The sequence below is a fragment of the Cervus canadensis genome, chromosome 9 (assembly GCF_019320065.1).
Source record: "Cervus canadensis isolate Bull #8, Minnesota chromosome 9, ASM1932006v1, whole genome shotgun sequence".
Taxonomy (NCBI): domain Eukaryota; kingdom Metazoa; phylum Chordata; class Mammalia; order Artiodactyla; family Cervidae; genus Cervus; species Cervus canadensis.
Genome location: NC_057394.1, coordinates 32,577,250 through 32,592,723, shown reverse-complemented (window position 1 = coordinate 32,592,723; position 15,474 = coordinate 32,577,250). Strand labels below are relative to the sequence as shown.

The window sequence follows — 15,474 nt, the reverse complement described above, 5'->3', positions numbered from 1 at the left end:
TCTTTTTAAAATCAACATTTTTTTGTTTTTTATTTTAAAATCTAGGTCCAAGAGTCAGGATGTAATATTGCTAAGATTTTCAGAGGCCCTTCTGTCTAGGAGAAAGGATCTGAAAGGCAGGACCTCAAAATCTTGAGAAGCCCTGGTACACACACCTTTTATCTTTCTTCACTATGTCCTTGACATCATTACTTTACAAGGATGCTTGACTGGTGCTGCCTCAAACTTGGTGCTTACCTGGAGGTCATTTCTTATGTTGAGGGTCTTTTGCTGATTAGAAAAACTAAGATTTAACAGGTTTATTTTCAGGAATAGACTCACACAATTAGGGAACGATCTTATGGTTGCCAGAGGGGAAGGATGGGGGAAAGGGATAGTTAGGGGGTTTGGGATGGACCTGTACACACTGCTTTACTTAAAGTGGATAACCAACAAGGACCTACTATAGAGCATAGGAACTCTGCTCAATGTTACGTGCAGCCTGGATGGCAGGGCAGTTTGAAGGGGAACGGATACACGTATATGTATGGCTGAGTTCCTTTGCTGTTCATTTGAAACTGTTACAGTATTGTTAATCAGCTATTGTAGTTCAATAGTTAAGTCGTATCAAACTCTTTGCAGCACATCAGGCTTCCCTGTCCTTCACCATCTCCCTGAGTCCCTTGAGTTGGTGATGCCATCCAATCATCTCATCCTCTGCCATCCCCTTCTCCTCTTGCTCTCAGTCATTCCCAGCATCAGGGTCTTTTCTAATGAGTCAGCTCTTCACACCAGGTGGCCAAAGTATCGGAACCTCAGCTTCAGGATCAGTCCCTCCCATAAATATTCAGAGTTGATTTCCTTTAGGATGGACCAGTTTGATTTCCTTCCTGTCCAAGGGACTCTCAAGAGTCTTCTCTAGCACCACAGTTTGAAAGCATCAATTCTTCTGTGCTCAGCCTTCTTTATGGCTCATATTTTACATCCATACATGACCACTGGAAAAACCATAACTTTGGCTGTATGGACCTTTGTTGGCAAGGTGATGTCTCTGCTTTTTAGTATGCTGTCTAGGTTTGTCATAGCTTTTCTTCCAAAGAGCAACCATCTTTTAATTTCATGGCTGCAGTCACCATCTGCAACGATTTTGGAGCCCAAGAAAATAAAGTCTGTCATTGTTTCACTGTTTCCCCATCTATTTGTCATGAAGTGATGGCACCGGATGCCGTGATCTTTGTTTTTTGAATGTTGAGTTTTAAGCCAGTTTTTCTCTCTCCTCTTTTATCTTGATCAAGAGACCTTTTAGTTCCTCTTCACTTTCTGCTATTAGGGTGGTATCATCTGCATATCCAAGGTTGTTATTTCTCCCAGCAATCTTGATTCCAGCCTGTGAGTCATCCAGCCCAGTATTTCGCATGATGTACTCTGCATATAAGTTAAATAAGCAGGGTGACAGCCTTGATATACTCCTTTTCCAGTTTTGAACCAGTCTGTATATATCATTAGGCTGTGTTGAAAATTTTTTTTTTTAGTTTCAGGAATTTGAAGTGTCAATCGAGGAATAAAACTTCTTCTGCAGAGTTTTTAGGTATCAAAATTTGCGCGTGTATTGGTTAGTTTTGCTCTGATACTAAATTTAAAGGAATGGAAATAGGATCACTAAAAATATCCAAATCAGTTATCACATTTGTTGCTGAATATTCCTAGGCACTGAAACACTAGATATTTGCTTAACTGACTAATGAATTTTATGGGGTGTTTGGCTTTTCTTGAGTTTTAGAGAAACAGAGGACTTGTATCTTAAACTGCAGATAGTGTATATTTGGGAAAATGGAGCCAAAAAGAGCAGAAATTTCCAGTCTTATTTGGCTCTGGCTTAATGGTGGAAAAATGCATGGGAAACTCACACTTTGGTGTTTGTTCCTACAGTCTGGCTAGTGTCATTTCTGCAACTCCCTGCTGATATAGGAGAAAATAGGATCTAGGCTCCCCAGTAATTAAGACCCAGTGGGAAAGAAAGAAAACTATTCAAAATCCCCATTCTACATATGTCCAACGTTGTTTTGATTTTTAAAATCTTCCTAAAATAAAACAGGAGCAAGAGAAGTTTCTTCCCCAGAATTTGAAGACACACTTAAAATTATATGTTACTTTAAAGGGAACTTCAAGACACATTTCTAACTATAATGGGAACTTTGAGATCCGTTTCTAACACTAATCAATAGCTAGGACTATAAAATTTTTTTTATTTGGGTATGTGAGATGTCAGGCCTTTCTGAAAAATTGATACATTTATTTATGTGTGTAAATGAAAGCTTTTAAGTTTGTTAAAGGAGCATAAAATTTACTTGCTCACTAGGGCCAATTTTTTTTCTCAAGCTTTCTGAACTTCTTTGTGTAGACAGTTGAATCTTAATCTTACCACAGTCTAGCTTTTACCATTTTCCCAGCAGCCTGATAACTATTGGCATTAAGCTTTCATTCTCAGGCTTAGACAGACATGCTTCTGCCCAGCACACACAGAGAACTGATGGCAGTAATGAGATAATGACTTGATAACATACATATGTTCCTTACTCTTTGGGTATGAGCTTGGGTGAGTATCAGTTATGACAGATTTGGACTCCTTATCCAAGTTGGGCTAAACCAAGCTGAATATCATTGGCAATTTTCTCTTACAAGTAAGATATTTCTCATGAAGCAGCTAACTTCTGACTTAGAAATAATTATTTTTAAAACCAATGTATTTCTGTTTACATATTCAGAGGTAATGATCAGTGAAATGGCAAAATTTTGAAGACACTCTTGCTCCTTTAGAAGTTGGATGGTGATCAGACAGACCAAATGAAAAAAGGCTTGTTCATGAATACAGAGGTTAGAGAAGGCAACCAAGAAGTTTTCATTTTCCTAGAGGGAGGAGATGTAGTAAATAAAATTCGGATTAACAAAGTATGACTACTACTGACATTGTGAAAAGTAAGTTGACCACAGTTAGAATACACCAAACTCGATATTCTGTGCAGAGTCTGGTGTTATCTGTGATAAATTGTTCTGTGTGTCCCCATCCCCTGCTACTTTTGGCATGGGAAGACTATGTCTGGGTTATATCTAGAATTTGGAGTTGGAAAATCCTTCAAGTTAATCTAGTCAAGACGCTTTGCTCAGTTCTCTTGGAGATAGTGACTGACTCAGGACTTCTGACCCAACTTAGTGTGATTTTGGTGCTCAATGCTGACAAGCTGAATCCCACTGTTTTTGTTTTTCCTCAACTATCTTTTGGGGATTAGTGATTTTTTTTACTCTAGTTACTCAAGAAACACACTCTCCTTATGCTAGGGACGATGCAAATAAGAATGAAGAAGATAAAGCTCTATCCTCAATGTACACTCTAGAAAGAGATGAACAAGAAACAAAATGTTGAAACACAATGAAATGAGTGATAAAATTAGAGTATTAAAGAGTGCTGTGGGAGTATGAAGAAAGAAGGTAGAACCACTTTGAGGAACAAGAAGAGGTAATGTTGAATTGGGATTTAACTGGAATTTAAAGGTGACTGGAAATTTCTAAGCAAAATAGCAGGAGGACATATTCTAAATGGAGTAAAGAGGATGAACACTAGGAGGGAAGTTTGAAGAAGCTCATGTTTCAGTCTTGTTCTCAACCCCTAGAAGGAGGGGAACATAGACAATGATTCCATTGTGGGAAAACTAGGAGAAATGTCGAGATGGGGATGTCCTGGGAAAGAATGGAAAGTAGATGCTGGCATGGTGGAGGCTGTTGTCCTACTAACCATCAGTAGGAATACAGCACCAAGGGATGAAATCAAGTGGGTCAAACCAGTGTTAGGAGAAATAGGATCTGCCAATATTCTAAATATATGTGTTGTTAAGACACTGTTAGGAAATGGACCAACAATTTAGTAATAAGGAAAGGAAGTTGGGGTACTAGATGAAGAGTGAGGGGTAAGGGGTGAGGAATGAGAGAATCAGTGGATGTGCTGTGCTGTGCTGTGTTTAGTCGCTCAGTCGTGTCTGACTCTTTGTGACCCCATGGACTGTAACCCACCATGCATCTCTGTCCATGAAGGTTCTCCAGGTTAGAATACTGGAGTGGGTTGCCAAGCCCTCCTCCAGGGGATCTTTCCAGCCCAGGGATTGAACCCAGGTCTCCTGCATTGCAGGTGGATTCTTTACCATCTGAGCCACTAGCAAAGTCCAAGAACACTGGAGTGGGTAGCCTATCCCTTCTCCAGGAGATCATCCCAACCCAGGAATTGAACCAGGGTCTCCTGCCTTGCAGGTGGATTCTTTACCAGAGGGTACCAGTAGACAGAGCAGACAATTCCAGAGTGATTTAATGAGAACAGGAATCTGTTTTTTTATCCACATTCCAAGTAGGCAACCAGGCTATAGATTGTTTACTTGAAGGGGCTGCATAATTGGAAAGCTGAGAGAACACTCTTGTATGGAAGATGTTCTGAGAGCTTGTACTGGAGCTGGAGGGAAATGAGGCCAGAGAGGTAGACAGTGATAAAATCATGGAACCTCTTATAGTTCATGTTAAGGGTTTGGAATTTCCCCGAAGGCATTTAGAAGCCACTGAAGGATCCTGAGTAGGGAGATTTGCATTTTAGACAGTTTGCTGGAAGCAGTGTCCAAGATGATTGGGGGTATAGGCAGTGAACTGAAATATAGGGCTATGGATTAGAAAACTGTATTAATAATCGTGATGCAAGATTAGGAGAACCTGAATTAAGACTGTGATAAAACAGGCAGTGAGAAAGAGCAGGATTTGAAATATACTTAGGCACCAAAATAGACATATAAAAATGACATGTAAGAGGTGAGAGAGAGTGGAAAATTAAGCTTCATTTTCAGTATTCAAGGAATCAACCCTGAATATTCATTGGAAGGACTGATGCTGAAGCTGAAGCTCCAATACTTTGGTCGCTTGATGTGACAGTCTGACTCACTGGATAAGTTCCTGATATTGGGAAAGATTGAGGGTAGGAGGAGAAGGGGTGATGGAGGATGAGGTGGTTGGACGGCATCACTGACTCAATGGACATGAGTTTGAGCAAACTCCGGGAGATGGTGAGGGACCGGGAAGCCTGGCATGCTGCAGTCCATGGGCTCACAAAGAGTTGGACATGCCTGAGGGACTGAGCAACAACAACTGCTATAACAACTTGAAAATCTCAGTGCACTTGACCCAATAAAGATTTATTTTTTGGTTCATGCCACAGTCCAGTACACACTGGTAGTGGTGGGTGGGAGTGTCACTGCTTCAAATCATTCCTTTGGGGAACCAAACACCTTCCATTTCTTGGCTCTGCAACCCCCTAGACCCTCAGAGTCTGACTCTGATCCTCCATCTAGCTGGTTGACACAGAAGGAGAAAGAATGTGGATTGTGGGGAGCTTTTGAGAGTCCACTCATGGAGATTGTATATATCATTTCTGTCACATTCACTGATCTGAGCTTATTCACATGGCCATACCTAATGTCAAAGGAGCCTGAGAAATATGCACAGGCTCAGTAGTTGTGGCACATGGGCTTAGTTGCTGCGAGGCATGTGGGAGCTTCCTTAACCAGGAAGATTGAACCCATGTCTCCTGCATTGGCAGGTGGATTCTTCACCACAGAGCCACCAGGGAAACCCCCAATAGAATTTTAGAGCTCCTCAGGCGGCTCAGTGGTGAAGAATCTGCTTGCCAAGCAGGAGAAATGGGCTCAATCCCTGGGTCGGGAAGCTCCCCTGGAAAAGGAAATGGCAACCCACTCCAGTATTCTTGCCTGGGAAATCCCAAGGACAGAGGAGCCTGGCGGGCTACAGTCCATGGGATCACAAAGTCAGACACAACTTGGTGACCTAAACAGCAACAACCGGGAAATGAGGTCTCTCTGGATGTCCAAAAGGAAGAGAAAATAAACTTTGCTGAAGTCACAAGCACAGTCTGCCCTTCCAACCACCAAGTGCCTTTTTCGGTATTCCTTTCTCCAGTAGTAGACATTCTTTTTGCAAGAGAAACAGTCTAAGGTCCCATCTTGTCATTCATCCTGCTCAGACAGCAGAATCTCCAGAGTGTTTTTAGTGAGAGATGTGGCTTCTCATAGGTTGGTCAGTTAAAGAGGAACATAACTGACATTCTACCTGCTCTCCACCCATATACAATGGCGTGTGAGTTCTCAGTGCTTTAATCATGTCAGGCTCTTTGTGACCCCATGGACAGTAGCCTGCCAGGCTCCTCTGTCCATGGGATTTCCCAGGAAAGAATACTGGACTGGATTGCCATTTCCTCCTTCAGAGGATCTTCCCAACCCAGGGTTTGAACCCACATCTCCTGCATCTCCTGCATTGCAGGAGGATTCTTTACCCACTGAGCCGCCAGGAAAGACTACACAATGGTGTAATAGAGACCAAATAAGTACAAACAAACACTTCCATTTAGAAGAAGGCAGAGTGAGTAGCAGTCAGTTACTGGTGAAATTCACTGGATAGACATCATGAAAGATGGCCCCTTATCTTGAAGGTAAGGGAAGTTTCTTGATTAGTCCCAATTCTGCTGTCTTGGAGAAGCTCCCTGGTTTACGACCCCTAGTTCTGTTCCCTGGGAGATTGTCACTTGTCCATATCTTCCTTGACCGCATCTGAAGTAGATGGTGGGGAGTTTGATTTCTTGAAGGATGCACAGCTTTCATACCCCATTCTTACTTGAGAGATATTTTAAGGTTCACTGAAAACTTGTGTGCATTATGACACCAGGTTCGCAATTTCTTTGTCAGTACAGCCGTCTCAAAAATTAAGGCATACCTCGGAGATATTGTGGCTTTGGTTACAGATCACTGCAGTAAAGTGGATATCACAATATAGGAAGTCACATGAAATTTTTGTTTTTCTAGTGCATAAAAGTTACGTACATCCATGGCTGAGTCAAGTCAATGTATGGCAAAAACCACCACAATATTATAAAGTAATTAGCCTCCAATTAAAATAAATTAATTTAATAAAAAAAGAGTTATGTTTACACCATGTACTAGAATCTGTTGTGCAATAACATTATGTCTAAAAAATGTACCTACCTTAATTAACAAATATTTTATTGCTGAAAAATGCTCACCATCATCTGCGTCTTCAGCAAGGCCTAATCTTTTTGCCAGTAGAGGGGCTTGCTTTCATGTTGATGGCTGATGGTTGTTGCTGAAGGTTGGGGTGGCTGTGGCAGCTTCTAGAATAAGGCAGCAATAAAGTTCACCACATCAACTGACTCCTCCTTTCACAGCTGATTTCTCTGTCACATGTAATGCTGTTTGATAGTATCTGATCCATAGTAGAACTTCTTTCAGGGTGGAAGTCAATCTTCTCAAATACTGCCACTGCTTTATCAACTCAGTTTATATGATATTCTAACTCCTTTGTTGTCATTTCAACAATCTTCAGAGCCTCTTTATCAGGAGTAGATGCCATCTCAAACTTTGCTCATTCACAAGAAGCAACTCTTCATCCATTAAAGTTTTATGATGAGATTATAGCAAGTAAGTTACATTTTCAGGTCCCACTTCTAATTCTAGTTCTCTTGCTATCTATACCACATCTGAAGTTACTTTCTTCACTGAAGTCTTGATCCCCTCAAAGGCATCCAGGAAGGTTGGAATCAACTTCTTACAAACTCCTATTTATGTTGACATTTTGACATCTTCTTATGAATCACAAATATTCTTAATGGCATCTAGAGTGGGGAATCCTTTTCAAAGGGTTTTCAATTTACTGTGCCCAGATTCATTAGAGGAATCACTATCTGTGGCATTTTTAGTCTTACAAAATGTGTCTCTGAAATAATAAACGTTGCAACTATTCCTTGATCCATGGGCTTCAGAATGGATGTTGTGTTAGCAGGCATGAAAACAACATGAATCTCCTTGTATATCTCCATCAGAGCTCTTGGGTGATGAGGTGCATTGTCAATGAACAGTAATATTTGAAAGAACTGTTTTAATAAGCAGTAGGTCTCAACAGTGGGTTTCAAATATTCAGGAAACCATGTTGTCAACAGCTGTGCTCTTGTTCAGGCTTTATTATTCCATTTATAGACCACAGGCAGAGTAGATTTAGCATATTTCTTAAGGGCTCTGAGATTTTTAGAATGGGGAATGAGCATTGGCTTCAACTTAAAGTCACCATCTGCATTAGCCTCTAACAAGAGAGTCAGCATGCTATTTGAATCATTGAAGCCAGGCTTTAACTTTTTCTCTCTAGCTATGAAAGTCCAAGATGGCATCTTCTTCTAATATAAGGCTGTTTCATTGATATTGAAAATCTGTTGTTTGGGATAGCCACCTTCATTAGTTTTCTTAGGAAGATCTGAGTAACTTGCTGCAGCTTGTACATCAACCCTTGCTCTTCACCTTGCATTTTTATATTATAGAGAGAGTTTCTTCCTTTTACACCTCATGCCCAACTTCCGTTAGCTTCAAACTTTTCTTCTGCAGCTCCCTCACCTCACTCAGTCTTCATAGAATTGAACAGATTTAGGGCCATGCACTGGATTAGACTTTGTCTTAACAGAATGTTGTGGCTGGTTTGATCTTCTATCCAGGCCACTAGAACTTTCTCCATATCAGCAATAAGGCTGTTTAGTTTTCTTATCATTCATGTGTTTGCTGATTCCCTTTGAGAACTTTTCCTTTGTATTCCCGACTCGGCTAACAGTTTGGAGAAAGAGGCCTAGCTATCAGCCTGTCTTGGCTTTGGACATGCTTTCCTTCCTAAGCTTAATCATTTGTAGCTTTAGATTGAATGTGAAGGACAGTGTTCAAATTTCAAGCTTCACTTGAATGCTTTAGAGGACATTGTAGAGTTGTTAACTGGCCTAATTTCAGTATTGTCGTGTCTCAGTGAGTAGGCATATCCAAAAAGAGAGAGAGAGAGTATGGCTAGTTGGTGGAGCAGCCAGAGTTCAAGAACATTTATTGATTCAGTGTGCTGTCTTATATAAGCACGGTTTGTGGAGGGCTGAAAAATTCTAATATTAATATTGAAGTTTGCAGATCACCATAATAAGTATAATAATAATGATAAGTTTCAAATACCGTGAGAATTACCAAAATTTGACACAGAGACAGAGAGCAAATATTATTAAAAAATAACACCAATAGACTAGCTTGTATAGTAAAAGCTATGGTTTTTCCAGTAGTCAAGTACGGATGTGAGAGTTGAACCATAAAGAAGGCTGAGTGCCGAAGTGATGCTTTCGAACTGTGGTGCTGGAGAAGACTCTTGAGACAGCAAGGAGATTAAACCAGTCAATCCTAAAAGAAATCAACCCTGACTATTCATTAGAAGGACTGATGGTGAAGTTCCAATACTTTGGCACCCTGATGTGAAGAGCTGACTCATTGGAAAAGACCCTGATGCTGGGAAAGATTGAAGGCACGAAGAGAAGGGGGTGACAGAGGGTAAGATGGTTGGATGGCATCATTGACTCAATGGACATGAGTTTGAGCAAACTCTGGGAGACAATGAAGGACAGGGAAGATTGGCATGCTGCCGTTCGTGGGGTTGTAAAGAGTTGGTCACGACTTAGTGACTGAACAATAAATATTTGCTTTTATTTTCCCTTAAAAATAATTTTCTCACTCCACTATTTCTCTTAATGTATTAGAGGCAATCTGAGGCTCTCTGTAACAATAAACATCAGGAATAGGTTAGGGCCCTTATTCAATCTTTGCAGCAAAGTTGATTTATTTTGTTTCACTGAGAAATTTTACTGACCAGTTTTTGCTGGAAGCTTTTCTCAGTGTTTTATTCCTAGATGTCCAGGAGCAGTGAATGTTTCTAAACTTCTGTACTTTTTTCTTGTTAAGTTTTGCTTGAAATAAGGCAGTTCTTTTTAAGGCTCATCTCCTTCTTGTACCTGTATCTTGCCTAAGGCAGCCAGTAGTAACAGGTAACACAAAACATTCTGATTCTTTCCAACTCCTGCTCCTAGATGTTTAGATTTTGTTGTTGTGTGGATAACAGGCAACTCTTTTATTAAGTATTTTGCGGTTGTATAACGTATACTGCCATCTTTTCAGAACTTGTGACAACTGCTTCTTTACTGCCCGGTTTCCAACTGGTAGGTCACTGCTATGTGTTCTTGGTATTTGTTATCAGAATTCCTCACCTCAAGAAACCAATTTATTGGGTTGGCCAAAAATTCATTTGAGTTTTTCCATAAGATCTTACTAAAAACCAGAGTGAAATTTTTGGCCAACTCAATAATTGGGAAGGTAAGCCTTTGTAATTTTCCCAACCTCAATTCCTCAACATAATAAAGATGTATTTCTTTCTCATGTATCAGTTTGCTAAGGGTCCGTCCTAGGGAAGAATTTTCTACGTCATTCAGGGACCTCTGCTGCTTTCTTCTAGTACCTCTTTCACCCCAGAGGTTCTGAGTCTTCCGCTGGGTTCTGTGCATGTCTGGCTGTCAGGCAAATGCACAGGGTGTGAAGGTTTACAATCTGGAAGTAGCATATATCATTTTAATCCGCATTCTATTGGTAGGATGAGTCACATGGCCGTACCTAACTGCAAAGGAGGCTGGGAAATATTTTCTATCCAAGTACAAAGAGAAAAAGAAATGATTTGTCATAATTGACCTGGTAGATGAGTAAACTGTACTATTTACTTTGGGAAGAAACATTGGGTGCAGCAGGTTTTAGGTTTAGAGGAGGAGAGTGAGTTAGGGACAGATGGTTGTTTGATGTAAACCTATTGATTTTTGAGATGTCTCATTCATGCAGTAGGAGAGTGCAGGAAGTGATTGCAAACATTAATCTGGAGCTCTGATTAAAGGCATCATTTTTAGAAATAGGTTGGTAGTGATTTACATACAAATAACTAACTTATGAACTCAGCATCATTTTGCTGGTTTTACCAGAAAGATGTTGTGGGAAAACCTGTGTGAACTTTTTGGCTAAGCCAATAGAGTTTCTGTTGATTCCCAATCTCCAATTTCTCTTACTCTCAGAGTACTTCTCTGTCCCGCCCCAAATTCTTTTTTTCCCCCCATTTTATGCTTTCTCTTTTTCTTTTCTCTTCTTTCACATTTTTACACATTTCACATTTTTCACACATTCTTCCTCCTTTTTTCTCACCTTCTCCTTTATCTTCTTCATTCTGCCAGTACTCCCTATTTGAAGTATCTAAAACTTTGTATTTTAACAATTAGAATTTTAAACAATAGAAGTTTTACATTAAGTATACCATTGTAAATAAATGCATTCATTTTAATAGTAGCCTAGACAATCCATAGACATTGATTGCTACCACATGTATTTATATTTGAATTGGCAAAACATTTTCTCATAGTGATGGGTAGCAACTCTGGATTTCATTTTTCTAAACTTACAGTACTGATATATTTCCAAGTTGGTGTCCAATACAGTTAATCTCGAGTTTTTCCCAGTTTGCTCTAACTGTAGCAGATGTCTGTATATTCTCCTTATATCTCATTGCAACAGACATACAAGAAAGATGAATTCTGCATTTGGTTTTGTCTACTTAATAAGCAGTTATAGGAGTTATCATGGCTAGACTTATTATTAGAGTCTTTAGAAGTGACTGAAAGAAATACCTTTTAGTAAGTTTTATGTAGTTGAGTGAACTACTGGTTCTTTGAAAGGAACACCAAAGGCAAATGGAATAGAAAAAAAGACAATGGTGTTTAAAGGGGTCACTAATGATGCTGGTTGGATGGTATCACTGACTTGACGGACAAAGGTTTGAGCAAACTCTGGGAGTTTGTGATGGACAGGGAAGCCTGGTGTGCTGCAGTCCATGGAGTCGTAAAGAATCAAATACGACTGAACAACTGAACTGAACTGAATGATACCAAGGATTTATATTTAAAGGAGCTGTGACATTTAATAAACATCATGTGGAGTCCCTACTAGTAGTGAGGAAAGTATGCTTCGGCTCACAAATGAAAAGAAAAATTCTCCCAGTCAGAATATCATGCATGAAGTTGACATGAGTCATCTGTGGATGTTGCCTCATCATCTGTGAAGAGCCTGAGATGGAAGCCTGCAAATAGTCTAGTTTGGAGGTGTTGTCAGAGGTCTATAGGTATCTTCACATAAAAATATTTTGGGGGTTCTTTTTCTCCTCCTCACTTCATGTTAAGGCCTTTGTGGTATCACTTGGAAGGAGTCTAAAGACAGGACTTACTTTACTCCATTGCTTTTCTGAAGCATCAGTGTAAAGAGAAGAGCCAAGTTAAAATCAGTGTTATTGAAAGGAGTGTTAAAGTTACTTCAAACGTTGGATGTGATCCTACTTCCAGCAGTAGGGATGGATTGTGTGTTCAGTTGCTCAATTGTGTCTGACTCTTTGCGACTTTACAGATTGTAGCCCGCCAGCCTTCTCTGTCCATAGAATTCTCCAGGCAAGAATACTGGAGTGAGTTGCCATTTCCATCTCCAGGGATCTTCCCGACCCAGGGATCGAAGCAGCATCTTCTGTGTCTTCTGCATTGGTAGGCTGATTCTTCACCACTGAGCCACCTGGAAAACCCAGGGATGGATTACATAGTCTAAAAATCCTCATAGTGAAAAATATGTAGGTGCTGAATAAGCAACAACAACAGCTGCTGCTGCTATGTCACTTCAGCCGTGTCCAACTCTGTGTGATCCCATAGACTGCAGCCCATCAGACTCCCCCGTCCCTGGGATTCTCCAGGCAAGAACACTGGAGTGGGTTGCCATTTCCTTCTCCAATGCATAAAAGTGAAAAGTGAAAGGGAAGTTGCTCAGTTGTGTCCGACTCTTAGCGACCCCATGGACTGCAGCCTACCAGGCTCCTCCGTCCATGGGATTTCCCAGGAAAGAGTACTAGAGTGGGCTGCCATTGCCTTCTCCAACAACAGCAAAACCATTTTTTTTCCTAAATATTGTATTTATTTATTTATTTGGCTGCGTCAGGTCTTAGTTGTGTCACATGGGGTCTTTGTTGCATCCGCATGCGTGATCTTTTCTTGCAGGGCACAGACTCTCTGGTTGTGGTGCTCAAGCTCAGTAGTTGTGGTGCTTCGGCTTAGTTTCTCCGTGGCATGTGGGATCTTAGTTCCCTGACCAGGTATCGAACCCATGTCCCCTGCACAGCAAGGTCTATTCTTAACCACTGAACCATAGGAAAGCACCCCAAACCACTTTCAATGTATTGCTTACATCACAAAGAAGGAAGAGAACCTTTTAAGGAACAGGAAAAAGAGAAAAGAGTATAGCGAGCAACTAACTAGCTGAAACAAGAGTGATGGGATAAAAGATCTCAGACTACCTTGGCAGCAAAAGTCAAAGTCAAGGATTTTGATGGCAATGTCAGATACTGGGAGAAACCAAATGGATCTATAAGGAGAGCAGTCGAACTTAAGACCTCCCTAGAATCTTGGGCCCCTTGAAGGGACTATGCCTTCAGTGAAAATGTAGCCATAAAAATCTCTGCATGCTCAAAGCTGAAATTAAACTTATTTGTCTCTATCTCTGTTTTCGGGCTTCCCAGGTGGCACTAGTGGTAAAGAACCCACCTGCCAATGCAGGAGACATAAGAGATATGTGTTTGATCCCTGGGTTGGGAAGATCCCCTGGAGAAGGAAATGGCAATCCACTCCAGTTTTTGTGTCTGGAGAATTCCATGGACATAGGGGTCTAGTGGGCTACAATCCATTCGGTCACAAACAGTCAGACATGACTGAAGTAACAGCATGAAATCATGCATCTACTCTTAAATGAGCCTGGAGTCTAACTTTGTGTTACTAGTGTAATTCACAAAACCCACGTTAATACATTAATTAAATGTCCTTCCAGAATACATAAGGTAATTTGACACCCTGTAGAAGCAGACACAAGTCTCTTTCTAGAAAAGCATCCTAGATCCAGTGTTCCACAGATTAAAATCTAAAAATCAAATCTTTTACCCCTAGAAAAAAAAAGGAGGAAACAAGTGATGAGAGTTAGGAAAAATAATAAACTTATGCCCTCAAGGACTTCCTCTGGAGAAGGAAGTGGCAACTCACTCCAATATTCTTGCCTGGAGAATCCCATGGACAGAGGAGACTGGTGGGCTACAGTCCATGAGGTCGCAAATCAAGGACTTCAGATACTGGAATTATCTGAAATACAATATAATTATGTATAACATAATATATAAATAGAATATGAAGCTGAAAAAATAAGAAAAATACATTAAAATTTTAAAAAGAAAAAATATAGAAATAAAATGTGATCTTTGAAATTATGACAAATTTCTACTCAGGTAATGGGCGACTAGATAATTTTACCAACTCTTACTGTGAGTAAAGAAGCAAAAATAAGACTTTCTGTATTCTTAACACTTCTTAATAGAAACTAGAGTATAAGAGGTGAGTCATTTTTTCCCATATGGATAGCCAATTGGAAAGATTGTCCTTTCTCCTTTGAATTACCTCGTGATCTTGATGAAAATCCACTGACCACATAACTGAGTTTATTTATGAACCCTCTGTTTTGCTTCAGTGATCTATTTTATTTATCCTATGTCATAGTTACTGTCTTTAGTATTGTAGTTTTATAGTTGTTCTTGAAATTAGGTAGCATAAATCCTTCAGCTTTGTTCTTCTTAAAAATTAGTTTGAAAAGTAGTAAGAACAGACATCCTTCCTTTCCTTTGCCCCAAAATCTTAGGTAGGGAAGCAGTCAATATTTCCCCACTAATTATGATATTAACTGTAGGCTTTCTGCAAAGGTCCTTTATCACATTGAGAAAGTTCCCATATATTCTTAGGTTACTGAGAATTCTTGTCAAGAATGGACTTTTAATTTTGTCAAATGATTTCTCTGCATATATTCCAGATTGTATGTATGGTTTTCCTTGTCTGGTCTGTTGATATAGTAAAATACAGTGATTGTATATTGAATGTTGAACCAACTTTGCATTACTATGTCATTGCAGTAACAACCCCTTGGTCATGATGTATTATCCATTTTACATACTCAAAAGGTTTCATTGCTAATATTTTGTTAAGGATATTCATATCTGTGTTTCTGAAGGATATTTGTCTGTAGTTCTTCTTGAAATGTCTTTGTCAAGTTTTGATAAAAAGTTTCAGGCTGGTCTAAACAACTGAAGTATTTTCTTTTGTCTTTTCTGAAGGTGTTTGTGTAATATTATTTTTTTATCTTCTTAGGTGTTTGATCGGAGAAGGCAATGGCACCCCACTCCAGTACTCTTGCCTGGAAAATCCCATGGATGGAGGAGCCTGGTGGGCTGCAGTCCATGGGGTCACTAAGAGTCGGACACGACTGAGCGACTTCACTTTCGCTTTTCACTTTTATGCATTGGAGAAGGAAATGGCAACCCACTCCAGTGTTCTTGCCTGGAGAATCCCAGGGATGGGGTCACACAGAGTTGGACACGACTGAAGTGACTTAGGAGTAGCAGCAGGTGTTTGATAGCATTCTCCAGTAAATCCATGATTTT

The 15,474-nt window shown here is 40.0% G+C and overlaps 1 long non-coding RNA gene across 1 annotated transcript; it reads right to left on the bottom strand.

Moving 5' to 3' along the window:
* Positions 1–8,060: 8,060 nt before the first annotated feature.
* On the bottom strand, positions 8,061–14,212 carry LOC122447432. Its single transcript, XR_006271225.1, has 3 exons — positions 14,201–14,212; positions 11,150–11,152; positions 8,061–8,192 (listed from the first exon to the last, which is right to left on the bottom strand). It is a non-coding gene; the product is annotated as an uncharacterized LOC122447432 (long non-coding RNA).
* Positions 14,213–15,474: the final 1,262 nt, after the last annotated feature.